General features: G+C 37.1%; 1 long non-coding RNA gene across 2 annotated transcripts in view; it reads right to left on the bottom strand.

Annotated features, from left to right (window-relative positions):
* Window positions 1-9,679: 9,679 nt before the first annotated feature.
* LOC126940328 (uncharacterized) overlaps window positions 9,680-26,923 on the bottom strand; it is a 32,429-nt gene continuing 15,185 nt past the window's right edge. For both annotated transcript variants that reach the window (XR_007720710.1, XR_007720711.1), the window contains 4 exons: window positions 21,069-21,225; window positions 20,669-20,748; window positions 11,335-11,414; window positions 9,680-10,102 (listed from right to left, as the gene is read on the bottom strand). This is a non-coding gene — a long non-coding RNA (uncharacterized LOC126940328). The remainder of the gene's footprint in view (window positions 10,103-11,334; window positions 11,415-20,668; window positions 20,749-21,068; window positions 21,226-26,923) is intronic.

Below are 26,923 nucleotides of genomic sequence, written 5' to 3'. Positions count from 1 at the left end.
CTCTATAAACACAAGGACCACTACACCAAGGTTAATCATAACTGAATTGCTTAACACCAAAGATGAAGAGAAAATCTTAAAAGGAGCCAGAGAAAAAAAAAGGAATAAAATAAATTGACAAAAGGTTTTTTGTTTTTTGTTTTTTAGATTTTGCCAGAAAGTAAATAATACAGTTCAAAAATCTCTTTAAATTCTACACTCACTGAACTCAACACTCGAGAATTCTATACTCAATGAAAAACTTTTCAATAGCTGAAGGCAAATAAAGATTTTCCAGACATATAGATTCTCAGAGAATTTTTCATTAGCACCTCTGCACTATTAAAAAAAAAGTCAAAACAAGTTCTTCAGGAAGACAGACAATGATACCAGTTGGAAATCTGGACCTAGAAAAAAGAATGTAGAATAATGACAATGGTACTTAAGTGTACAAAGAGATAATTTGTAAATATTTAAATATTTGAAAGATAATTGACTGAGCAAATGTTAATCACCAGATAGCAAAACATACATAACAGAAATAAGTTTTATCAGAAAAATAGCACAAATCTGTGGAAAGGAGGTAATACTATTTTAAGCTTCTAGTACTATGCATGAAACTATCATTTAAAATAGATTGTGATGACTTAAATGAATACACCCTAAAACCTAAAACAACCATTAAAATAATAAAGAGTTATAGTTAAAAAAATAATAATTTTTTTAAAAACTGAATAAGAAAAAAAGAATCAAAGAAAAAATAGGACTGATAATAAATATATATTGATACAGCAGATTAAAACCTAACCAAATCACTAGTCAAATTGAATAGATCTGATCTAAGCATCCCATGATTTGTCAATTATAGAAAAAAGCAAGACTTAACGATATGCCACATACAAGTAATGAAGTTCTTTAAATACCAAGACAAAAGTAGGTTAAAGTAAAAAGATAGGACAAGACTGGGTAAGCCTGTATCCAGTCTGGAGACAGGAATCACATAGAACAGGGCATTTTAATATAAAGAATTATTAAGCAGTGATAGAGCAATAAGGAAAAACATGAGTCCAGTAGGACTGAGAGCTTCCAAGGAAGGATGCAGATGGCAGGAGGGGATCAACCCTTGTTGAAGAAAGTACAGTTGCAGCCAATAGTCTCAAATACCTTCATGTTTTCCAGTAGATGATGTAGTCAAGATCAAAATCAGATGTTATGGATTATTTTTTTTTTTTCAAATCAGAGTTTCAGTTATAATTTTTTAATTGCATTATCATAACCACATTTAGTTATGAATGTTTTTTATAATATTCATTGACCTTTAGATAAATTCTTATGCACTTTCCCAGAGCTGAGCTCAGTAACCATTTTTATCCTGCCCTCTGCCTGAGGGATTACTATACATATTATGCGAACATCTCTACTGAAAGGAATCACAGTGCCTTGAGATTAAGTAGACTCCATTTATGTCTCTGAAATTTTGATAAAGCAAATAGATATACTTTCTAGAAACTATGTGATTCGTATGTCCTTGTCCTGAGTATTTCTTTGGGAAGACAGCTGGTGACAAGCATTGAACTGGGAAGGTTAACCTCTCATACAGTTTATCTTGATACATTTTGGAAAACAGGACATGTTGACAAAGCCATAAACAAACTAAAAAAAAAAAAAACCATTAGTGCAAAAAACTAATCCTGCCAACTGGTTAATTGGATAAGACATTTAGCAAGACCACAATTTGTGCTAAGAAGCTGATTTGAAAATGCCAGTTAAATAAGGCGTCAGCGAAGTACAAATACCAAGATTTTGATAGGCAAATACAATATGAAAATCAGGAGAAGTTCATGTATTATGAATATTAAACTGGCTTATCAAAGATAATCTCATGCCTAACCAGATGTTTTTATAAAAATAAGACAAAAAATCAGTTAACAACAATCTTCCTAGAAAGCATGGGCCAATGTATTTCCTTAGGCTGCTAATTTCTGATATTCCTCATTTAATCTCCAACTCCTGCCTGCAGTGTAGCCCCTATGAGCTTCCCATCAATGCCGTGGCCTTTGTCACTGACGCCTAGAGAGGAGACTCACACCATGCACAGGGCTTATTAAATAGTAGCGTTCATCCAGTGGTTTCATTTGATGAAGGAATTGCAGGTTGAGCTTCCCTAATCCAAAAATCGGAAATCTGAAATGCTTCACGATCAGAAATTTTTGACCACTTACATGACATCGCAACTTGAAGTTTCCACACCTTATGTGACTAATTGCATTTAAAAATGCAGTCAAAAACTTTATTTCATGCACACAATTATTAAAACATTGTATAAAATAATTACCTTGAGTGTATGTGTGTACAGTGTACATGAAACAGAAATGTATTCTGTGTTTAAACTTGAGTCCCATCCCAAAGATATCCTATTATGGTTATTCAAATATTATAAAAATCAGAAAAAGTCCAAAATCCAAATCACTTCTGGTTTCAAGCATGTTGGATAAATGATACTCAACCTGTAATCATAATGATAACAATAATAAAGATTTATTAGGCACTTACAATGTCCTGGGGAATGTTTCCGCTATTGTACACGGTGTCTTGGATCAGATGCTAAGGAGCAGGGCTTTTACGATGCACCTTGTAAAACGAAGGCCCTCAGGAAAGACTCACGAATGGGTGAGAAAAGCAAGCTAAAGAAAGGACTCCTTAATGGTTGAACTAGTTTACAATCCCACCAACAGTGTAAAAGTGTTCCTATTTCTCCACATCCTCTCCAGCACCTGTTGTTTCCTGACTTTTTAATGATCGCCATTCTAACTGGTGTGAGATGGTATCTCATTGTGGTTTTGATTTGCATTTCTCTGATGGCCAGTGATGATGAGCATTTTTTCATGTGTCTGTTGGCTGTATGAATATCTTCTTTTGAGAAATGTCTGTTCATATCCTTTGCCCACTTTTTGATGGGGTTGTTTGTTTTTTTCTTGTAAATTTGTTTGAGTTCTTTGTAGGTTCTGGATATTAGCCCTTTGTCAGATGAGTAGATTGCAAAAATTTTCTCCCATTCTGTAGGTTGCCTGTTCACTCTGATGGTAGTTTCTTTTGCTGTGCAGAAGCTCTTTAGTTTAATGAGATCCCATTTGTCAATTTTGGCTTTTGCTGCCGTTGCTTTTGGTGTTTTAGACATGAAGTCTTTGCCCATGCCTATGTCCTGAATGGTATGGCGATTCCTCAAGGATCTAGAACTAGATGTACCATATGACCCAGCCATCCCATTACTGGGTATATACCCAAAGGATTATAAATTATGCTGCTATAAAGACACATGCACACGTATGTTTATTGCAGCACTATTCACAATAGCAAAGACTTGGAATCAACCCAAATGTCCATCAGTGACAGATTGGATTAAGAAAATGTGGCACATATACACCATGGAATACTATGCAGCCATCAAAAAGGATGAGTTTGTGTCCTTTGTAGAGACATGGATGCAGCTGGAAACCATCATTCTTAGCAAACTAACACAAGAACAGAAAACCAAACAACGCATGTTCTCACTCATAGGTGGGAACTGAACAATGAGATCACTTGGACTCAGAAAGGGGAACATCACACACCGGGGCCTATCATGGGGAGGGGGGCGGGGGGAGGGATTGCACTGGGAGTTATACCTGATGTAAATGACAAGTTGATGGGTGCAGCACACCAACATGGCACAAGTATACATATGTAACAAACCTGCACGTTATGCACATGTACCCTACAACTTAAAGTATAATAATAATAAATAAATTAAAAAAAAAAAAAAGAAAGGACTCCTGGCCTCGTGATCTGCCTGCCTCGGCCTTCCAACGTGCTGGGATTACAGGAGTGAGCCACCACACCTGGTCACAGTTCTGCTTTTAGCCTGACCCCATCAGGAGCTCCTCAGAACTGTTTTCGCCTTGATACAAAGGATATGGTTTTGTATGACTCGGAGGGAACTTCTAGACCTTTCCTTATGAGGAGGATTCAACCACCCCAAGAGCAAACCTCAGAAGGGAGCACGTGTAAAGGATTCTTCATGCACCAGAAGCACAGAGACGGGATAATCAAGCAAACCAGCTGAGGACCCTGGGCGGCCGGACCCAAATGAACAATAGCTCTCACACGTGTTTTAACTTATTGAATCCCCCAAATGACACTGTTAATAGATAGTATTTTCATCTGTTTTTCAGAGAAAACTGGGGCTCATAGAGGTTAATCTGCCAATATCACTTGGCAATTAAGCAGCAGCACCCACACTTGGGGGAAGAAAGTGCGAGAAGGAGGAGCAAAGGAGAGAAGGGGAGCGAAAGGAGAAAATAGGTGAATCTCGCAAAATGTGCCTATGATCTCCTTCCTCTTTTCAGTTGCTGTTGAAATTCAAATAAATTACTGTCAGTGATATTTGTGGTTTGCACGTCGTACTCAATTTATGTAGAGACTTGGGTAAGGAAACAGTACTATTAACACCAGTCAGAATCTAGTATTTTAAAAAACATTTTAAAAGTCCATTTTTTAAATTTCAAAATTGCAGTGGAAATCATTGTCTCTAACTATACAAACAGGAAACCCTTTATTCCCTTTTCCAAAGTGTTTACCTGGATATTTCTCTTCTGTTTCTTATATTTCTTAATACAGAGATTGTATATCTACAAATACAAACCCTAATTCTTACGAGATGATTGAGGTGACAGATGTGTAAGCAAGATTAAGGCAAGTCATGTAAACTTTCCGTGACTCAATTCCTGGTAATATGAACATAACTAACATATATCACATATTTTAGATTTTTAAATACAGCATATTTCAAAAGACACTTAAAAAAAGGTAGAACTATTAATACATGCTTATTATGAATATATTTCAATATGACTTCTTATTTTAACCAGCCACAGGAAGTCTGTATACACAGTGGCAAACTCCTTTGATTTTATTTATTTTATATTTCTGCTCATTAACTACGTCTCTAATGCTTCTTCCCACAGCTTCAGTTACTCAGTGAGTTTTCTTCATTTGGAAGCATAAAAGGGCTATAATAATTTACATGTTTCTGGTAAGATCAACTTATTTTGCCTCCCTCTTTTTGTTATTTACGTAATTACAATAACTCGATCCATTTAAATTGTGTGGTGCTAAACGGCTTGTGATAACATTATTGATTACATCTAAAATCTTATGTTTCTTTAAGTAGGATTCCTTGTCCACACCTTCTTGTTTCACTTGTCTCTGATAACGCACCTAAAAGAGCTTTCTTTTATGTTGTCCTGTATTGCTAGGGTTCTAAATCATATACTTTATATTTTTAAATTCTCCTGGAAATTGACTGTATCTATAGCTGGATGTCTGGTAATGACGCTAGATGTATCTGGATATTTTTGCTTTTTACATCACATGGTATTATTAATTTTCATGGCCAGTGTGTTTAGAAAATAAAACCCAAAATATCATAACTATTACACAGTTCTATTTTTTACATTATAATTTGCAAAAGGTTAATATGATTTCAATAAAATTGTGAAAATATTGTGGCATTGAGATGCTAATGTCAATTGCATCTAGGCAGCATTCTGGGAACTATTTTACGTCCTTTATTTGCAGTACTTTTCTCTCAAAGGCCCACAAGGAAGTTTGCTATTTCTGCCAGCTGCAACTTATATGGGCTTCTCAAAGAATCCAGCAAGGCTCTGACAAAGGCAGACAGAAAGGAGGCAAAGAAGAGGAGAAGCAATTTTCTACATCAAAGGTATGACAAAACACTTGACAAAATTGTATAAAAATGTGTATGACACACATTATCCATGCATCCTGGAAACATCCTTTTCATTCCAAAACTACGGTGAGTCTTGCCAGGCACTTTGAAATTGTACTTGCAAATATAATTCTTAGTTCTTGCAATATGATCTAGGCGAGTGATGCATAAGCAAGCATCTCTCTTATCACCTAACTCCCGGGAAGACAAATGGAATTCAGGTAGCATATTCTGAGCAATTATACAGAGACTACTCCCGGTGGTACCTCTTTTCATCCCACACATACCTCTCTGCTTATAGAAAACAATCACTATCTGATGAATGATTTTCACAAAGCAGCCAAGAAACAGCATTATGATGGCATAAAGAAGCAAAACTTGATCTAATGCAGACCTATAAACAGAGATGTCTTCCAAATCTAGCAAGGTAATGGGTTATGATAATGAGAGTTGAAAAGAAAATGCACATATAAATATTGTAAATATCAATCCCATGTTGGGAAAAAGGAGGAAATGCCATGATTTGTTTAGTATGATCAATTTTTTTTCTAATGAAATCAGTGATAGCCATAATCACTTGGCAGGCAGTAGCTAAGAGTAAAAACACATATCTTGAGCAGCTTAAGGACTTTTTTTCTGTATTGTGTCAAGCACAGTACTCCACATAGTGTGGAGACAATGTATACTAATAGCATAAAATGTAAAAATTAAATTAAACCAAATAATCTTTGGCATCAGTTGAAGACACAGACTGTACCAGTGACCAGTACAGAAAGTTTTTGATATTCGTTATAATGTTAGACATTCATATGCCTTTCTTAAGCCTACCTGCTCTGAATATTAAGAATAATATGATCTTATGCTTTTTAAGTAATAGATGGCCCATGAAAAAATTAAAAAAGGTAAAGATATTCAATGATTGAATTATCACATTCTAAATTATCACATTCTAAAGTCATGTTTCTAAGAAAAATAATATACACAAATACACTCTAGAAATTCTTAAATATAAATTTTCTTATATATAGTACTAAAATTTAGGCACCTATCTATGAAATACAAACAAATTAAATGCCATCTATGTTATGCAAAAAATGTATTTGTTTATGCTAATACACATTCAAGTCAAATTCACTAGACATTTATCTGGAAGTAGAAATTCCTCTTTCACTGAAGAACATATACAGAAAACAAAATTATTTCCTTAAGTAAATATCTGTGAGACATTTTTGATAGACCAATCTATTTACACATTTAAGTGAATTCCCTTGAGATTTTCATTTTTAAAATTCTTTCATAAAATTAAGTAATTAACTGAGACTCAATATTGTGAATGAACAATTCTCATTTTCATTGTTTATTGATATGATATTCATTCCACACCTGAGTAAATACTCATCTTTCAGAAAGTCACTGGGTAGATTATCCTGTTCCATTTATCACTGAAGGCACAGACGTGTTTGTATTCTGAAGTTCGGTCTCTCCTTGAAGTAATTGAGGCTTTAAGCTTCCAAAAGGTTAACTAATTATGAATGACCAAATAGTTTCATTTTAGAGGGTCATTGTTCTTAAATGTCACAGTCATTAGAAGCGATTACAGCTTAACTACCTACCTTGGACTTGTTTTTAAATCAAGAAGAATTAGAAAGCAAAATAAAAATTCTCTCTTTTATCAGGGGTTGGATTACATTAGGGTCAACATCTTCAAGGTGAGGATGTCAGCGCCTGTGCACAATTTTGTACTTGGTTTTGAACAGGCCCTCAACTGCTTAGAAGAAAAACATATATCCTCAATACTTTTTTTCAGGGAAAACAGTTCCGTAAAGGCAACTACTAAAAAAGCAAATCAAAACTCCTTATGGAGTTTTTGTTGTTGGTTTACTGTTAAAGATGATATTTGCAGACCTCAAGTCATAGAAATAAAATGACAGGTAATTAAGAAATAGTTCCAGATGTCTGTATGTAAAGGGAAAACAAAATGTTTAAAGGAATTGGTTTTCTCTTTTACCTCTCCATTCAGAGCAAGACCAGCAAAAAGACAATAATACAAAAGTTCTGCTTTTCCCAACTCAGATGGTATAGTGGGGTGAAGGATGTGGCTTTCTTAAACAGAACAAAGTTCCTTATTACTACCTTTGATTTATGCATAGTATAGTGAGCTCCCCCTGACTTTATTCCTTATAAATGTTTGTTGAATAAATGATAGATGAATTGTGATTTAGAATGACATAAACAATATTATTAAACACTACTACTTTTCCTTTGTAAAACAGATGAAATAAAAAAGTGTTTTCATATAAGATGTGTGTGTATGTAGAGCTAGAGTATACGTATACAATAAGGGTATCTTGTTACATGTTCACGGATGAACTATAAAAGAAAAATTGCTCTGAACCAGCTACAGAGGCAAGGGAAATGTATTCAAGACTAGTGTAATAGGAGACAGATTGAACTCAACCTCATGGAAACAAAAGATGGTAGGGTTTTTAAGCACGAGGGTGAACTGCTGGGAAAAATGCTGGAAGATATTAGGGAGAAAATTGGTCAATGCAATTAGCCATCCATGTTTGCTAATTGTCTCTTCTTGAAGTTAGGCTCCTCTCCACCCCTAGATACTGGGTGATAGAGATCCTTGTCTTTTTTGATGATTACATTTCACAGGATGGCTCCCAGGTCCTTGCAAAAGACATCCTTCAGTTGTAGAAGATTTACATCCCAAAGGAGCAAAGAAAAAATTTACGACTGCAAGTTTATTTATTAAGTAAATGCTCTAAGATAAAGAAGGTCAAAGTCCAATAGTCACGTTAACCTGTCTAAAGATTAGTTAACGTGATGGGAACATGAAGGCTGTCTTGGTCAATACTTGCTCATATTTATGTATTTTGCTAAACTTACATATGCATATGTTATCTTTATTTTATAGATGTGAAAAATAATATATCAATTGGCCTATATAAATTAGAATTGGATGTGTGCTGATGCCCAAAGAGCTTGAAATATACAAATACTATATTTAAAAAAATGAAATTATTAGAATATACATTTGTATATAATAATTACTAAATCCATGCCCTAGACACCTAATTACAATCACAGCATATTTATATACCAGGTAGAAGAAATATCAGGTGAAAGGAAACTATATGCTATGTGCTTATTTCCAAGAAAAAGTTCATTTTACGTTTACTGATTGAATAATTCATTCTCTAGCTATTGAACCTGCCATTTAAAATAACAAATTAAGCTTTTAAACAACACATGAAGAGATGATTTGCAAGAGTAGCCTGAATATCAAAATAGTAAGTGATTGCTGGATTTGTCAATGGCAATTTTAGGTTGAAGAAAACTTTTGTGTCTGATAGGAGGAGGAGATGCTGAGCTGGGAAAAACTGCTTTATCTTTGCCCTGGCTCAGACCTTCACCTCTTTTCCCTGGACCACAGAGCCTGCTCCTTTTCTGGTCCCCTTTCTTTAAAACTTAAAGAATCATTTCATGTGTGCTCCATAAAGAGTCCAGATTTGTCTTTCTAAAATGCTTAAATACAAATCTACCTCATTCCCCCGCTTAAATGCCCTGTAAGGCCTTCCCAAGTCTGTCTTATTGTTCAATTCCTAACCTCTGTAGTGGGCCCAGGGAATACCTCTCTTTTAAGCCACCCTGTCCTATCACTGCTCCATTACTTCTCTGTCTAAACCAACTCACCAAAATCTATGGACAAGGGGTGTTTGAGTATAAGGTCCCAAAATTTCCATTTTCAACAAGTGTCTCATTCTTAAGTATAGTAGAATCCAACACACCTCAGCATGTCTGCATCGGACCTGGAAGTCTGAATAGTTAACAGAACCAATGACTGTTTGAGGAAGCTGTAAAAGACTTCCTTAAGATTTAGCTTAAGAGTTAAGTTTGTCACATTAAAAACAGAGAGAGACTCTGTAAAAGAAAAAGATATTTATTCACAAATGGGCATTGTAATGGCAATATCCATACCATAGTAAACTACATGCATACTCAGGTAGGTAAAGGAAGACAAAGATTTTTAAAGGAAAAATAAAGAAGATTATAAGATTGTTTTGTGATAATTATTGTTAGCTATAAGGATCCATATCAAGGGTGGTGCCGGTTCGAGGTTAGACAGGAAGTTGCTGTGCAGATGTCCTCACAGTTTTTTTTGTGTGTAGTAAGGTTGTAGTGGGCCTTTCTTTCACAAGCTTGTGGTTTTTGCAGAGTCTTTTGTGATAGTTGTTGCTATCAGGTATTTGTGCATAAGAAACCTCTGTTCACGGCCACCCTTGACTCCACTTGGCACAGTCTTTAACACAAGAGGCCCCATTTTGATTCTGACAACTTTCACAAGTTCTACGTGTGGGTGGGTGACAGGACAGAAATGAAATTTATATTTCTGCGAATTGACTTTATTTACCTTGGCTTTACTATGAAGATATCTTACATGTTTAAAACATTTTTTAAAAAGAACAATTCTTAAAATTTAAGAAAGTCAGTTTCTGAGATGCCCTTACTTTCACAGGCCCTTGCCTTTAACATACTCTTCCTTTCGTCTCTGTTTATGCTGTCTCTGGAATTCATTGTTGTGCTCATTGCATTGGAGTGTGATTATTTTATTAAGCCTAATTGATTATGAGCCCCATTAAGAATCAGAGCATAACATGTTCCTCCTTCTATCTCCAGCAGTTAGCACTGGGTTTGACACATTGTGATTCTTTAATAAAGGCAAAAATATTGATGTAGTATATATACGTATGCTCTCTTAGGACTGCTAAACAAAGTAGGAATACCCTAAATATTGATCCTTTGAGGTCATGATAGCTTACACAAGTAACATAAAGGCAGGAGTTTTGTATATATGTTGTTCACTGTAATATACCCAACATCTAAGACAGTGACTATGTACATGGCAGGTTCACAGTACATTTTGTTGACTGTTTAATGAATGGATGGATAACTAACATAGCCATGTTTGGGATTCCCATATATAATGGTACATTGGACTCATTCATTACGTGGATTCTAATAGTTATATTTCTTGTTTTACCTATTTATTTACTAAGGCACCAATTTCCCCTGGAAAAATTCTAAGATCTATCAAAGAAAACAAAAGATATTTAGAAAAGGAACGTGCTGTCAAATAACAAAGGCTAACATCATACATAGTAGACACATACATCTGAATTATTTGGTTAGAAGGACTGCTATCTAGAATTGTGGACTTACTGACAAATCAATGACCCTACAATTATCAAATATCTTTTGTTAATTTAAGAACAAACTCTTTTCTGCCATTGTTTGAAAGGGTGCAGCTTTGATTTGAGGGACATCGTCTGCATTTATCTAGTAAAAGTGGAATATTTTTATGGCTATTCTGGTTTGACTAGATTGTGCTTAATTTACTCATTCAACAGACCTACCTAAAGGCCTTAGAAATGACTGAGTTGAGTGCTTCATTCAGGAGGGATGTATATAGTCAGGACCCAATTTAGAAATAATTTCTGCTGAATGTGTTGATTTCCTTCATTAACAAACCGGAAGTTTTATTTAGATCTTTGTCTAGTGATTTACATTTGGATCCTTACCTTTTTATCTCCCAGAGTATTCTGCCCAAGAATTTCTCAAACACTAGTCTACAGATTTTTTATGAAAAATTTTTACTTTCCTGCAGCAAAAGAAGAAAAAAAAAAGCACTATTACATCTATATCCCCATATCTCTATAACTGTCTCTATATCCTGACACAGTAGAAAGTGAATAATTCTCTGCAATGGGCTTCAATTAAATAAAAAATTGTTCTGTGAAAAATCTAATGTCTATGCCTGTTCATTGTAGGTTCATTCTGACCTCATTACCAGGAGACATTGATAATCATCAGTTATCATTCTTTGCCCCACCATAAACTTATTGTTCTCCTGACACCCTGACACTGTTCCATATCTTTGCCCCTAGACTACATTGTGCTTCATTTTCTTAGGGCCTTGCTAGGTGATGACCTACCTTATTGGATAAAGTCAAATGTAATTCCTTTTTTCTCTTCCTCTTCCCTAAGATAAGAGCCAGAAAACAATTTCATTCCTAAACAGTGGACTTTCCTCTATAAAAGAGGAGATATGTTGAAAGATATGTTGTGGTTTAGAGCTTGGGGCTAATATTGATTTAAAAGGATGATCTATTGGCTTGGAAAATAAAAATAGAGCAGAATTACACTTCTCACCAATTTCCCTGTTTGAATAAAATTGGAATATGTGAAATAAGATTCAGGAAAATTTTTACCAGTCATCAGGATGGGAGGAACCAGGTAAAGAACACTAGAGACTAAAAAATATCTGCATTTGTCCAACAGCAGGCCTGCAGGTGAGCCAAATACACAGCTAGATTTGCCCAAACACAGTAGAGCACACAGTTGAAACTAAAATGCATATGTCCCACTCCTTGTGGATAACAGGTCCTTGTCATCATTATAATGATATTTAAGTACAGAAGCGTCACAGATGAGATCAATAATGTCAAAGAAGAAGTAACTGGTTGATGATGTTACTGGTTGTCTAAGTAAGTGGTAAATACTCCTTGTGAGAGTAACAGGAGAGTTTTGGGAGAGGTTTGTATAGGAATAAAAACTGACAACAAGGGAAGGCAGAATGGGCCTGCATTGCTGGAAATGGCTTATGTGTACACTGAGGATACATGCTTGGAAACGTTTCCAGTAAGCATGTGGGTTGAATATGTTCATGAATATTCAGTGAGTATAAAACAGATAGCTGTCCCATAGCTTTCCTTCATCCCGTCTGTCCTGCCCGCCATGACTGTGCACAGAGAGAAACCCCAGGTAGCAAGTAGCTGAGTCAGCACCACTTACATCCTATTTTTATGTATTTTCCTTTCCTCCTGGAAGAATGGCTCTTGGGTGTTCTCATCTTTTTCTATGCATGGGAAATACCCAGAAGAGAGACAGGCTTATGGTAGGTCATTGCAATTTTATTGAATTTCAATTAAGATTTCACATAGGGGTTCCACATAAGATTACCCTATGTGTACGCTGTGCATGGACCATGGCTCTGCTTCAGGATGTGGTTCTGTTTCATGTACCTTCTTTTTCCTTGACCAGAATTGGAGGAGCAGCCTCTATCTTGGGCATTAACTCAGATGGTCTAAACCAACAAGCCACATTAAAGTGTTAGCATAGATCTGACATCTGTCACATTCTACTGACCAAAACAGGTTATGTGGCCGTATCTGACAGTGGACAGGGAAGTACATGCTAACTATGGGGAGATAGGATGTAGCTTGGCAAGAACAAGGACAGATACTGCGATGATAGCAGAGGGTGTGTAAAGTAGTGAACAGTAACCCTACAGCTGCTACCTGGCCTCTCATTGTAAAACCAAAGAGTGCTCATAGACATTGTTTCTCATACATGGTTTTCCCACTTTATCTTGGGATACCCATTTTCTCCAACTCTTGACTTCTAGGAATCCTATAGCAAGGGAAAGAAGAAACTAAAGAGTAAGAAAGAGGTAGTAAGAACAATGATCAGAATTGTCGGTATATTTTAAAGGCAGAAAGGAATTTGGAATAATTTATTTCAACACTTTCATGTATAAGATGGAGAAATCAAGAAACAGGGATAAAAGACACAGACACAAGGTTTTACAGGTGGTAATTGTTTCAAATTTTGATAGTTAAAAAATTCTGGACTCCTATGTTCCTTTGACCAAGAAACATCCCTCTCCTTGCCAATTCCAGCCCCTAGACTATGACCAGGGATTCTTCCTTTCTGCGTTTCTAAATAATGGTGACTTTCTCATTAAATAATAATATACACTTCTTTCTATGAGATGCATTTCCTTATGCTCTTATTGGAGATAAAGTATTTGGAAAACCAACTCACCATCCACCCAAATCCCACCATTTTACCTGTACAACTGAAAGTAAGTTGAACTCTGCAGAACCTCTTAAGGGTCTCAGATCAATCTCACTAAGTTGTAATTTAATAATTTTATTTCAACCCACACAACTCTGCATATGGGTGGGGTTGGACACACTTATCATCACCATAGTAAGCTGTGATATCTCTTCTCTGAATCAAATTTAGTTTGAATTTGAAAAGACTTTCCAGCACATAAAAGGAAGACAAGAGACAATGCTTCATTTCTCTCTCTCTTGGAAACTTAAGGAAATAGATCACTGAGTGTTTTACTATCAGAAGTTTATATTCTATAAGTCTCAATTGAGAAATGTGAAAAATCAAGGCATTTAAAATACACTAAGAGGAGGAGCAGAGGAAGATGGTGGAATAGAAGGCTTCACTGATCTTTCCCCCTCACCTGGAAGGACACCAATCTAACAACTACCTATACTCAAAAAAGCATCTTCATAAGAATAAAAAAGTCAGGTGAGCACTCATAGTACTGGGTTTTAACTTGGAATCAGTGAGGCACTGATCAGAGGCACTGAAGAGGTCAAGAAAAACAGTTGTGAATCATTGGCACCACCTTCCCCGTCCCCTGGCAGCAGCATGGTGCAGAGAATGATTCTGTGTGCTGGGGAAAGGGAGGGTCCAGCAGTTGTGAGACATTAAAATCAGTGCCACCCTGTTATAGCAGAAAGCAACTCAACCCAAACGCAGCAGATGCCTACCCATGGAGGAAGCCTTTAAACCAGCCCTAGCTAAAGGGAAATAGTTGATCTCAGTGATTGGGACTTCAGTTTCCAGAAGTCTAACAATTGTGGGCTAAAGCACTCTGGGGTCTTAAATAAACTTGAAAGGCAGTCCAGGCCATGAAGATTACAACTCCTATGCAAGACCTAATGCTCTAAGTGGGCCCAGAGCCAGTGCAGTGGGGGATCATGCAACCTACAGAGATGGGCTAAGGGAGTGCTTGCATCACCCCTCCTTCAATCCCAGACTGCATACTTCACAGCTCTGAAAGAGACTCATTCTTTCTGCTTGAGGAGAGGAGAGCGAATAATGGGGAGGACTTTGTCTTGCATCTTGGATACCAGCTCAGTCACAACAGGATAGGGCACTGGTCAGAATTGTAAGGCTCTCTTTTCTGGCCTTAGATCCCAGAAAAAATGTCTAGACACACTCTGAGCCAGAAGGGAACTCACTGCGTTGAAGGGAAAGACCCAGCCCTGGCAGGATACAATACCTGCTAACTGAAGAGCCCCTGGGCCCTGAATAACCAGAAGCAGGACGTCCTGGTCCTAGAGTAAGACTCTAAGACTTGCGTGCTTCAATAGAGACTTAACACATAACAAGCTGTAGTAGCTATGGGACAAGACTCCATCTGCTTGAGAAAAGTGGAGGAGAAAGTAAAGGGGACATTGTCTTCCACCTTAGTAACCAGCTTGGCCATGGTGTGGCAGTGGGGCACCAAGCAGAATGTTGGGGTCCCCAATTCTAGGACTTGGCTTTTGGGTGGCATTTCTGGATCTGCTCTGGGCCAGAGGGGAGCTCACTACCCTGAAGGATGAGTCAAAGTCTAGGCGGTATTCACCACAAGATGACTGAAGAGCCCTTGGGCCTTAATGAAACATTATAGGCTGGCAGTACTCCTTGTGACCTGGGGTATTGATGGCAATGCAGTGAGACTCCTCTGCTTTTGGAAAGGGGAGGGAAGCCTGGGGAGAATTGTATCTTGTGGTTTGAGTGTGAGCTCAGCTGCAGTACAATAGAGCACCAGGTAGACTTCAAGGTTTTGACTCTAGTCCTTGACTCCCAGAGAGCACCTTTAGATCCACTCAAGGCCTGGGGAACTTGTGGCTCCAAAGAGAAGGACACAGGCCTGGTTGGCTTTGTCACCTGATGATTGTAGAGCCCCAGGACCTTGAGTGAACACAGGTGGTAGCCAGGCAGTGGCTAAAGCAGGCCTTGGGCGAGACACAGTGCTATGCTTGCTTCAGGTCTGACCCAGCACAATCCCTGTGGTCCTAGCCATAGAAGGGCTTGTGTCACTCCACCTCCAGCTCCAGGTGGCTCAGAACAGACCCAGAGATACTGCTTGTTTGAGAGAAACTAAGGGTAGAAAAAAAAAGTCTCTGACTGGTAATCCCGATAATTCTTCGAGATCTTGTCTAAAACCATCAAGGCAGTATCTCTACAAGTCTTCAAGGATCACAGCATTACTTTACTGGGCTTAGAGTGCCCCCTAAATCAGATACAGCTCATATCACAAGACCCACATCCTTTGAAATATTTGGAAAACCTTTCCACATAGGATAGATAGAAACAAACCCAGAATGCAAGACCAGTAAATGTCCAGACACAGATGAACATCTACAAATATTAAGACCATCCAGGAAAATATGACTGTACCAAAATAACTTAATAAGGCACCATGAACCAATCCTGGAGAAACAAAATATGTGACCTTTCAGACAGAGAATTCAAAATAGCTGCATTGAGAAAATTCAAAGAAATTCAAGATAACACAGGGAAGGAATTCTGAATTCTATGAGATAAGTTTAACACGGAAATTGAAATAACAACAAATTATCAAGCAGAAATTCTGGAGCTAAAAATGCAACTGACATACTGAAGAATGAATCAGAGTCTTTTAGTAGCAGAATTGGTCAAGCAGAAGAAAGAATTAGTGAGCTCAAAGGCTTTTTGAAAATACACAGAAAAGAAAAAAGAGTAAAAAACAATGAAGTGTGCCTATAGAATCTAAAAAGTAGCTTCAAAAGGGCAAATCTAAGAGTTATTAACCTTAAAGAGGAGATAGAGAAAGAGATAGTTAGAAATTATACTCAAAGAAATAATAACAGAGAACTCCCCAAACCTAGAGAAAGATAACAATATCCAAGTACAAGAAGGTAATAGAACACCAAGAAGATTTAACCCAAATAAGACTGCCCCAAGGCATTTAACAATCAAACCCTCAAAGATCAGAAGTGAAGAAAAGATTCTAAAACAACAAGATAATAGAAACAACTAACACATTGGAGCTCCATCATGTCAGGCAGCGGACTTTTCAGTAGAAAGCTTACAGGAGAGGAAATAGTGGCATGACATATTTTAAGTACTGAAGGAAAAAATCTTTTACCTTAGAATAGTATATCCAGTGAAATTATCCTTCAAACATAAAGGAGAAATAAAGACGTTCCCAGACTATATATATATATATGTGTGTGTGTGTGTGTGTGTGTGTGTGTTTGTGTATATCTCTCTCTCTCTCTCTAAAGAAGACTGAGGAATTTTATCAACACTAGACCTGCCTACAAGAACTCTTAAAGGGATTACTTCAATCAGAAAGAAAATGATGTTAATGAGTAAGAAGAAATACTCATTATTACGATACAAAACTCACTGGTAATAGTAAGTAAGTACACAGAAGAATAGAATATTATAACATTCTAACTGTGGTGTGTAAGAAAGATTAAATAATGAGCCAGTAAAAACAATCACTGCAACAACTTTTCAAGACAGGCAGTACAATAAGATATAGGTAAAAACAAAATGTTAAAAAGCAGGGGGGATGAAGTTAAGATGTAGAGTTATTTTAGGTTCCTTTTGTTTCTCTGTTTGTTACTGTAAACAGTGTTAAGTTGTTATCAGCTTAAAATACTGGGTTGTAAGATAGTATTTGTAAGACTCATGGTAACCTCAAACCAAAAACCATACAACAGATACACAAAAAATAAAAAGCAAGAAACTAAATTATATCACCAGAGAAAATCAGGTGATTTTCCTAAAAAGAAGACAGGAAGGAAAGAAAGAAAGAAAAGAAGACTACAAAACAACAAAAATATAAATAACAAAATGGAAGAAGTAAGTTCTTCCTTATCAGTAACAACATTGAATGTAAATGGACTAACCTCTCAATCAAAAGACATAGTGTGGCTGATTGTATTAAAAGAAAATAACATCCAGTAATATGTTATCTACATGAAAATCACCTCACCTATAAAGACACATAGGCTGAAAATAAGGGATAGAAAAAGATATTTCTTGTCAATGGAAACCAAAAAAGAGCAGGAGTAACTATATTTAGACAAAATAGAATTCAAGACAACAAAAACTTTGACAAAGAAGGTCATTATATAATCATAAAGAGGTTAATTCAGGAAGAGAATCCAACTATTTTAAATATGCATGCATGAAACACTAGATATATAAAGCAAATATTATTTTATAGACAAGGAAGGAGTACTTCCAAAATCATTCCTATGAAGCCAATATTACCCGAGTACCAAAACCAAAGACAATTCTAAAAAAGAAAACTACAGGACACTATCTCTGATGAAAATCAATGCAAAAATCCTCAACAAATGAAATTCAACAATACATTAGTAAAAGCCTTAATCATGACCAAGTGGGATTTATCCCTAGGTTGCAAGGATGGCTCAACATATGCAAATCAATTAATGTGGTAAATCATATCAACAAAATAAAAGACAAAAACCATATGATCATTTCAATTCATGATGAAAATGCATTTGATAGAATTCAACATGATTTCATGATTAAAAACCTTTAAAAAGAACTGGGTAGAGAGGGGACATATGCCAAGATAAAGGCCATATATAACAGACCCACAATGTATGGTTGTATTAAAACATCTCATGTACCCCATAAATATATACACCTTGTACGTACCCATAAAAATTAAAAACTAAAATGTGTGTGTGTATATAATAGAGAGAGAGAGACAGAGAGAGAGCGCCAAGGGAGGACAGAATATTCAAAGCCTGCAATTCATTTTCAATGATTAGTTGACTATACTCTGATTTAAGAGGAACTCACACAATAGTCACCCACCATTTTCTCCTCGACTGTGCTGCAAAAGTGAATACAACGACCATAATATGGTGAATTTTTAAATACATCTCTTGCTCCTAAAAAAAAAAAAATGTAGCTGACCTGTCAAAATAGTTGCTGCCTTCCAAATTTCCAGATTACAGGTGTTCCCTTAATGACTTAAATGATTGTCTTTCTGCCAAGATGACAAAGGTGGGACAATTGATGTAACTGTTATCCATCTTGTAAAGAGTTTATAAAATCCTTCCTCATGATTGGCTTCACACGCTGATTAATAGACACTTTCTATTTCAGACTTTAATTAAAAGCAATAAAAGCAGTCAACTGTAGGCCATGAATGTGTTGGTAACAAAAAAAAAGTGCCATTAGAGAGATGGAAGATCAAGCACTGAACAAATTTAGTGTGAAGCCTCGTAAGTAGATCCATATGCCTGTGCTTAAAGCCTCTCTGTGATAGCCACAATAGCTAAGGGATTGCACAGATAGAATAAAACAGCAGTTAACAGGAGAACCGTCCGTTTTAGACCCAATCTGCTTTAATTTAAGAAAACTATGCACCATCTTTCTTCATATTTATATAAATGTCAAAGTTAATGAAAACAAAAAAAAAGATGACTTTTGAAGGAACAAACTCTAGCCGGCAAGTTGTGTTATAAAACAAAAATTGGTAATTTAATTCAGTTGCATCTGAAGAGTAATTTAATATACATCATTGAACAGATGTCATAGACTGTTGTGAGTCATAGAGAAAATTCAAGCAAATGGATATCGATTCCCACCGTATTACAGTAATTATTCACTTACCACTCAATTTGAAACATTTACCTGTGCTTAAAGCCATATAACTCAAGAAAGTGAGTGTGTGAAAATGCAGTCCTGTTAGCAGCACACAGAAGGATACAAGTTGTTAGAGGGACAAAACATGACATGTGGGTTTTGCTTCCTGCTGGCTTTTTTGTAGCCATCTCTAAGCACTTGAGTGATAAAAAGCAGCAAATGTCACGGATTCCTTAAAGCCTGATACACACATTTGGATATTTCACAAATATGCACACACATCCTCACTTTCTCGGAGACCACAAGGGGCATTTTCTACTTGCATACCTGGATCACAACCAAATAAAGAAGATTTCAGGAAAAGTCTGAGTTAAGTTGATCTTTCAAAGGAAGGCATCTTTCCTAAATCCTGCCACGGAGGAATGCAACACGGTGTTTTTGCATGAGGTAAGGCCCTGACTTCTCAGGGCTCAGTATTTTGGCACAGGAGGCAGACAGATACCAACTTGGCAATTTAAGAAGGCCATGTTACAAAGACTTGAAAAATGAAATCTAGTGTGACAGGAAAAACATTAACATCTGAGTTTCATAGCCTCTCTTCCTTCACTCCCCATCAAAGATAATTCTATTTTGCCAGTTTTATTCAGGTTCTTACTGTGCCGACTGGCACAGTTGGGGTTGAGGGGTGGAAGGCTGGAAATAAAAGAAGCTAAAACCAAAATGATTGATTTTGTTGAAAAAGGCAGAGATTTACTCCTACAAAGGAGAAAAAGCATATGCATGTAGCAAGTGGAACTCCGGGTAAACATAAAAGCCAGTGATATCGTGCTGTAGAGAGGTATTGTGGGGCTGGGGCATGTTTTACTTTTTGCTTTGCTGAAGGGAGTGAAGGATGGAAGGATGGAGGAGGGAAGAAGATTTCTGTTTAATTTAAATAAATTTTCTTTCACGAACCTGTGATCTTTTCAAAGGCAACAGTGAATTTTATTTTTGTTGATTGTTTTAGACACAGAACTGACATTTTATATTAATGAAGTATTTAAAAAATTTTTCCCAAATGGAAAATATTTGTGTGGGTTTTGCAAATATAATTTTTAGTACAAAGGGCAAAGTATCTCTTTTTTAAAAATGCATAAATCTTAAGATCTAGCCAGTTTTTCTTAAAACTACAACAGTCCTATTAATTCTAATCACTCAAAACAATACACATTTAAAATATGTTTTAGTGTGAGCTGTTGTGTTTAAACATATTGATATTAGATGTTTAGAGGGAGATTAACTTTCCTGCTAAGACAGGAAAAGTTATGTCTTCTTCTCACTATAAACTGAAACTAAGAATATCTCCACACACAGACACATGCATAGGTAAGTGCTCACCTTTTTTCCAGGATGGATGTTATTCGATTTGTGTTTTCTAAAACCTTCATATCAGTTGTAAACCACCATAGCTTAATTCCCTGGAAATGCAGGAAGGACCATTTTTTGCTATTATATTCAGTTAAATTATGATGAAAAAATCCAAATGTCCTGATTATTTTATCACCAGTCCACTAGTCCATTAAATCCCAATATTAGTGGTTTCATGTAATTAAAATGCATCTGTACATTCCTTTCAGTGATCATGAGACAACTTCTAATTTATACAATCAATGAATACAAATTTTAGGAAACTAGGGACAAACATCCTAAACCTAAAAATATCTCTACTTATATATTTGCACAGATCCTCTTCAGCAAGCAAATCCAAATTTATATGTATATCATTTCCACCACTCACCATTCAATCCATCGACCCATCTAGCCTCTCTTCTGCGTCATGTTATTTTGTGTCATTTGATAAAATTTAGTGCGTGTGACAGAGTCAGAACATCCGGGTTTTTCCTAGTAACTGGATATCCCTGTACAATCAGCATAAGTCATGTCACTTTTCTTATCTGTGAATTGGAGATAAAAATTATACATGCCTCATACATTCCTGTTGACATTTCTATACAACCTTGCATGGAGCATGCACAATACTGAACATAAGGGACCAGTACATGGCAAGGTCCAAAAAAAGGAAGCTGTTCTTTTCATTATTGAGTTAATGCTCCCTTTCCTTTCCCCTGCAGAGTCTCATAGAATAAGACTTTGTATTTCAACATTGATGCTTTTAGCTAGGCAAGTCATCACCAACATAAACAAATGTAAAATGCTCACACTATGTAACATGAAAACCACCCACTAGGCCTAATATTAGAATGCCTTGACTTTCCCAGACGTTTACATATTCTTCTCTACAGAAAACATTCACTGCAAATATCTCCATGAATTTTGGGACATAGATGAGAAACACAACTCTCTCAGTTCTCACCCTCACTCTCTCTTTCTCTCTCTCTCTCTCTCTCCCCCACTCTCTCTCTCTACACCTACTCTGTTTCTCAGAAGGCCATACACACTGAGTTTTTGGGGAAAAAAATGAGAACCTCTTTTAAAATTCCATCATTTTGGAGGGCAAATGAAGATATTCTATGTTTTGTGGTTGTGGTGGTTAATACTGAGTGTCAACTTGATTAGATTGAAGGATGCAAAGTATTGTTCTTGGGTGTGTCTGTGAAGGGGTTGCCAAAAGAGATTAACATTTGAGTCATCGGACTGGGAGAGGCAGACCCATCCTCAATCTGGGTGGGTGCCATCTAATCAGCTGCCTGTGCAGTTAGGATAAAAGCAGGCAGAGGAACGTGGAAGGACTGGACCGGCTTAGTCTTCTGGCCTCCATCTTTCTCCCATGCTGGATGCTTCCTGCCATCGAACAGCAGAATCCAAGTTCTTCGGCTTTTGGCCTCTTGGACCTACAGCAGTGATTTACCAGGGGCTCTCAGGCCTTTGGCCACAGACTTAAGGTTGCACTGTTGGCTCCCTATTTTTGAGGTTTTGGGACTTGGACTGGCTGCCTGGCTCCTCAGCTTGCAGATGGACTACTGTGGAGCTTCAGCTTGTGATTGTGTAATAAACTCGCTTTCACATCTACCTCTAACCCATGAGTCCCTTCCCTCTAGAGAACCCTGACTGATACAGTGGTATATTTGTATCTCTTTAAGATGCTGGGCTCAAATGCAGTAATTACTTCAATCAGGGAAATATTACTTCCACCAGGGAAATATAGTTAGACATGGGTCTAACTATAATTATTGTAATTGCTCTCACCTTGAGCAATTCCTTGATAAGATGGACACATTTTATCTTTTCTGTGGTCAGTGGCCCTGCTTCCTTCCCCTCTAAAGTGAGATAAGAAGGCTAGAGGGGGCTGGAATTGGGGAGAGTGGAAGAGGCAGTACCCTTCTCCAGCAGAGAGAAGGCTCTGATAAAGTTGCTTTATCTGCAGACGTGTCCTTCGGGAGAATGCTCTGGGCATATTTCTCAAAGGTAGATTTCTCCCTTTCATGCCAGATTCCTCAGAGGATCTTCTCTTGCTCTTTACCACAGAACCTGGTGGGATTCCTGGATGGAAAGCTCATGCAAGCCTGCATGTCCTCAAGGAAGGGACTCTCTCTCCCCCTCACTCTCCTCCCCGCTGTCAGGATCTAAAAAAACCAACACCATTTTAATGCAGCTGACAGCTAATTTTAATGCCTTACTAGCTCAAATGTAAAAAAAAAATCAAAGAAAAGATAAAACAAAATGAAAGCTAAGCAATGATATATGAGGATAGTTTTAAAAAATTGACTAAAAAATTATTTCCTTTCACCCCAAAATGTCTAATCATGTCAATAGTGGAGAAAATAAGGGGGCATTTGCTATTCAATGCCAGTGAAGACAAAATATTTTCTAGTGTAGCAGCTCCTCCTTCCCTTCAGGTGTCCTGGTATTTACTATAAATATTGGAGAAGAAATCTCATTATGACCTCTGTCCACTTATGGAGAATGTTTGAAAGAGGATACAGAGAGAGAGAGAAGGAGAGGGAGAGAGAGAGAGAGAACACCAGGGAGAAACAGAACAAGTGAAAATTTTCTGGTAATAATCAAGGCTTGCCAGAACAAGAATAGCTAATTCTGAGTGTCAACAGGTCTTACAATGCAATCACATTCTCTCCAATTTCCCTCTATCTTATACAGAGCTTTGTAGAGAGAAGATATTGAGAAAACATTTAGCGCTGACCGATGCTATATATAAAAGGTAGATTAGTTATTAACAGATATTATTAGTTCAGCTCAAGAAATTCAGAGCCAAAAATGGCCAGGAGATATGTCATATTTCTCAATGTTTCAGAGATTTTCTTGCACAAGTATAACCAGAGTTGCTATAATATTTGGGATGTAGGTTATAGTGATATTTCTATAATATTTGGGATGTAGGTTATAGTGATACAAATACCTTTAGAAATATCTAGAATTCTCATTCTAAATGAGAATTACTTATGTCAAGCCCAATTTTGCAATAATTCTAGATGTTGCTGACATCTGTGTTACATCTGTAATACCGGTAACAGAGATATTCCTTTACAAGTTGTGTTTACTAGGCCATATAATCTTGTTGGTAGAAATAACAAAATAACAAAAACTCCTACTAGACATTTTTTTGTTTCATATCCACTAAATTTGCTGAAATTTCAGTCTCAAAAAATCCTTCCCATATAGCTCTGTAGAGGGTGTGGGATGGGATGGGTTAGAAAAAGATGAGATGAGACAGGGTGAGGTGGGATGGGAAAAGATGGAATAGTATGAGAATGGGATGGATGAGATGAGATGGAATGAGATCCATGGGATGGGATGGGATGAGATGAAATGTTATGAGAATGAGATGGATGAAATAAGATGTAATGAGATCCCATGGAATAGGATGGAATGGGATGAGATGAAGTGGTATGAGAATGAGATAGGCAAGATAAGATGGAATGAGATGCCATGGGATGGGATCAGATGGAATGGGATGGGATGGGATGGGATGGGATGGGATGGGATGGGATGATATGGGATGGGATGGGATGATATGGGATGGGATGGGATGATACGGGATGGGAGGGGATGGAATGGGACAGGGTGGAATTGGATGGAATGGGATGGATGGGATAAGATGAAACGGTATAAGAATGAGATGGGTGAGATAAGATGGAATAAGATGCCATGCAATGGGATGGGATGGGATGGGGTGGCCAGGGATGAGGAGCAGAAGGGAAAATTCTCCACCTACTCTTCGTATGCCCATCATTATCCTCTCCTAACTAGCTCATGCTAATGATGTCTACTGCTGCCAGTGTCCACTGTGTGACCTGTGCACACTGTGTGACCAAAGTCATTCATTCCCTACCAAGAACACTAGTAGGCAATTTGGTGTGTCCTAAATGCAAAGCTGTTGCCAACCCAAAGACCCCACTCTTAGTGTTACTTCCTTATTCACCAGCCCGGCTGCAATTAATATTTGGAGTATTCATTGCACCATGGAAATTGAATCAAGTATTACCTTTACTTTCAATTTGTCTTTTATTACTGCTTCTTTTCTAGAGGATCAGGCACAAATTCAGGAAGAATGACCCAGTGAGACTGTATTTTTATTACTTCTTCTCAAGAGAGGTATTAAAATCAAGGGCAAGAAAATTATGTCTTATATCTAAGAAATTGGTATTCATTCTTACAAAGTGTAAGAATAAATGTAAAACTTAAAGTTCTGGTTTGCCTAGTCATGGTTCTCCTATCTCTTTAGAAAGTTTTTCTTTTCCAAACAACTGATGTGTAAGGAGGATCTGTGTGCAAGTTATCAAGGAATTGAGGAGGACAAATCTAATTTGCCTCGTCAAAAAATAAAATACATCATGCAGAAGTATTTGACATAAAACTTGGAGATTATTTATTGATGCAGCAAGTAGAAATGGGGCCTGAGTGGGGTGGGGTGGGTGCCATGCTTTTATGCACTCTGCAGATATCTGTTTAGTACCTCACATATGCTAGGTGCTATGATGTAGAGTTGAAGAAAGAAGATGCAGCCTTTTCCCTCTGGATCTACTAATCTAGTGGAGGAAACACACTTGACACAAATAATGGTACAACTATTTTTGTAATTACTAATTGTCGTGAGTTCAATGATATAAAAGTGAAGGGTACTATGGAGTGATGTAATGAAGAAATTAATTTATATTGAGACCATTAGGGAGTATTTTGTTGAAGAAGGGGTCTTAAATATAAGATAAGATCTTGTTGAATAAAAAGTGACAGGAATTGAGCCAGAAGGAGCAAAGGGCAAAACTGAAGCCCTTGTGGATTAAATGTGAGGTCGTCCCAGGAACTCGAAGAAGACTCATGTGGTTGAACACAGAGTGGTAGATTACAGGGGTGAATCTAGAGACATGAGTATATTGTGATGTTGAATTTTATCTCAGGGATAATAATGATGCATTAAGCATAACTCTGTAAAAAGGGTTTCATTTTTCTGTCTATTTTGAACTACTCCTTTCAAGAGTCCTTAAAATGGAATTACTGAGTTTCAGGTATAAAACTTTAAAAAAAAACTCTCAGTATATGGTACTAGAAGGGCCTAAATTGTGTCTCCTCAAAACCGGTATCTTGAACCCCCCAAACCCTAGTGCCTCACAGTATGACTATATCTAAATATAGAGACTTCAAATAAGTGGTTAAGTTAAAATAAGACCATTGTCACAGGCCCTAATCCAGTATGACCAGTGTCCTTACAGTAACAGGAAGAGACCCCAGAAGAACATGCACACAGAAGGACACAGTGAAAAGGTAGCCATCTGCCAACCAAAGGGAAGTCTCAGAAGACACCAAGCATGCTGGCACCTTGATCTCGGACTTCCAACCTACAGAGATATGAGAAAATAAATTTCTGTTGTTTAAGCCACCTGTTCTGTGATTTTTTTTTTTTTTTAGGGTAGCTTTGGCAAGCTAATACAAGTGCCAAAGTGGCTTGCCAAGTGATATGGTTTGGCTGTGCCCCACCCAAATCTCATCCTGAATTGTAGCTCCCATAATCCCCACGTCATGGGAGGGACCTGATGGGAGTTAACTGAATCCTGGGGGTGGGTTTTTCCCATGCTGTTCTCATAATAGTGAATAAGTCTCACATGATCTGACAGTTTTATAAAGAGCAGTTCCCCTGCACACACTCTCTTGCCTGCCGCTATGTAAAACGTGACTTTGCTCCTCCTGTGCCTTCCGCCATGATTGTGGGGTCTCTCCAGCCATGTGGAACTGTGAGTCCATCACACCTCTTTGTCTTTATAAATTACCCAATCTCAGGTATGTCTTAATTAGCAGCATGAGAACCGTCTAATACACCAACAAATGAAAACAAGATATAATAGAAATAAGATCATATTAATCTGGAAACAAAAGCTGGTGATACATATGTTTATATTTCATTTATAGAAAAACTATGATGGCTGGTGGGAAATGTTCTAAACCTAAGGGATGCAGGAGGTGAATGCCTTGAGATGATTTTAAGATAGTCTCAAAACAGGTCAGGGCCTGAGTCAGTGTGGGTAGCAGGAGAGGAGAGGAGGAAAAGAACTGAAGATTTGGATATGGGAATTGAACAAACTTAATTACACCTGAGTTTTTATTTTTTGTAACAACTAGTAAATATTTGTCAACAGAGATTACAATTTGAGGAAAAAGTAATTTTCTGCAAATAGGGAACTA

Source organism: Macaca thibetana, chromosome 17, assembly GCF_024542745.1.
Source record: "Macaca thibetana thibetana isolate TM-01 chromosome 17, ASM2454274v1, whole genome shotgun sequence".
NCBI lineage: Eukaryota > Metazoa > Chordata > Mammalia > Primates > Cercopithecidae > Macaca > Macaca thibetana.
Note: the sequence above shows the minus strand (reverse complement) of the source record. Positions and strands in the feature narration are given on the sequence as shown.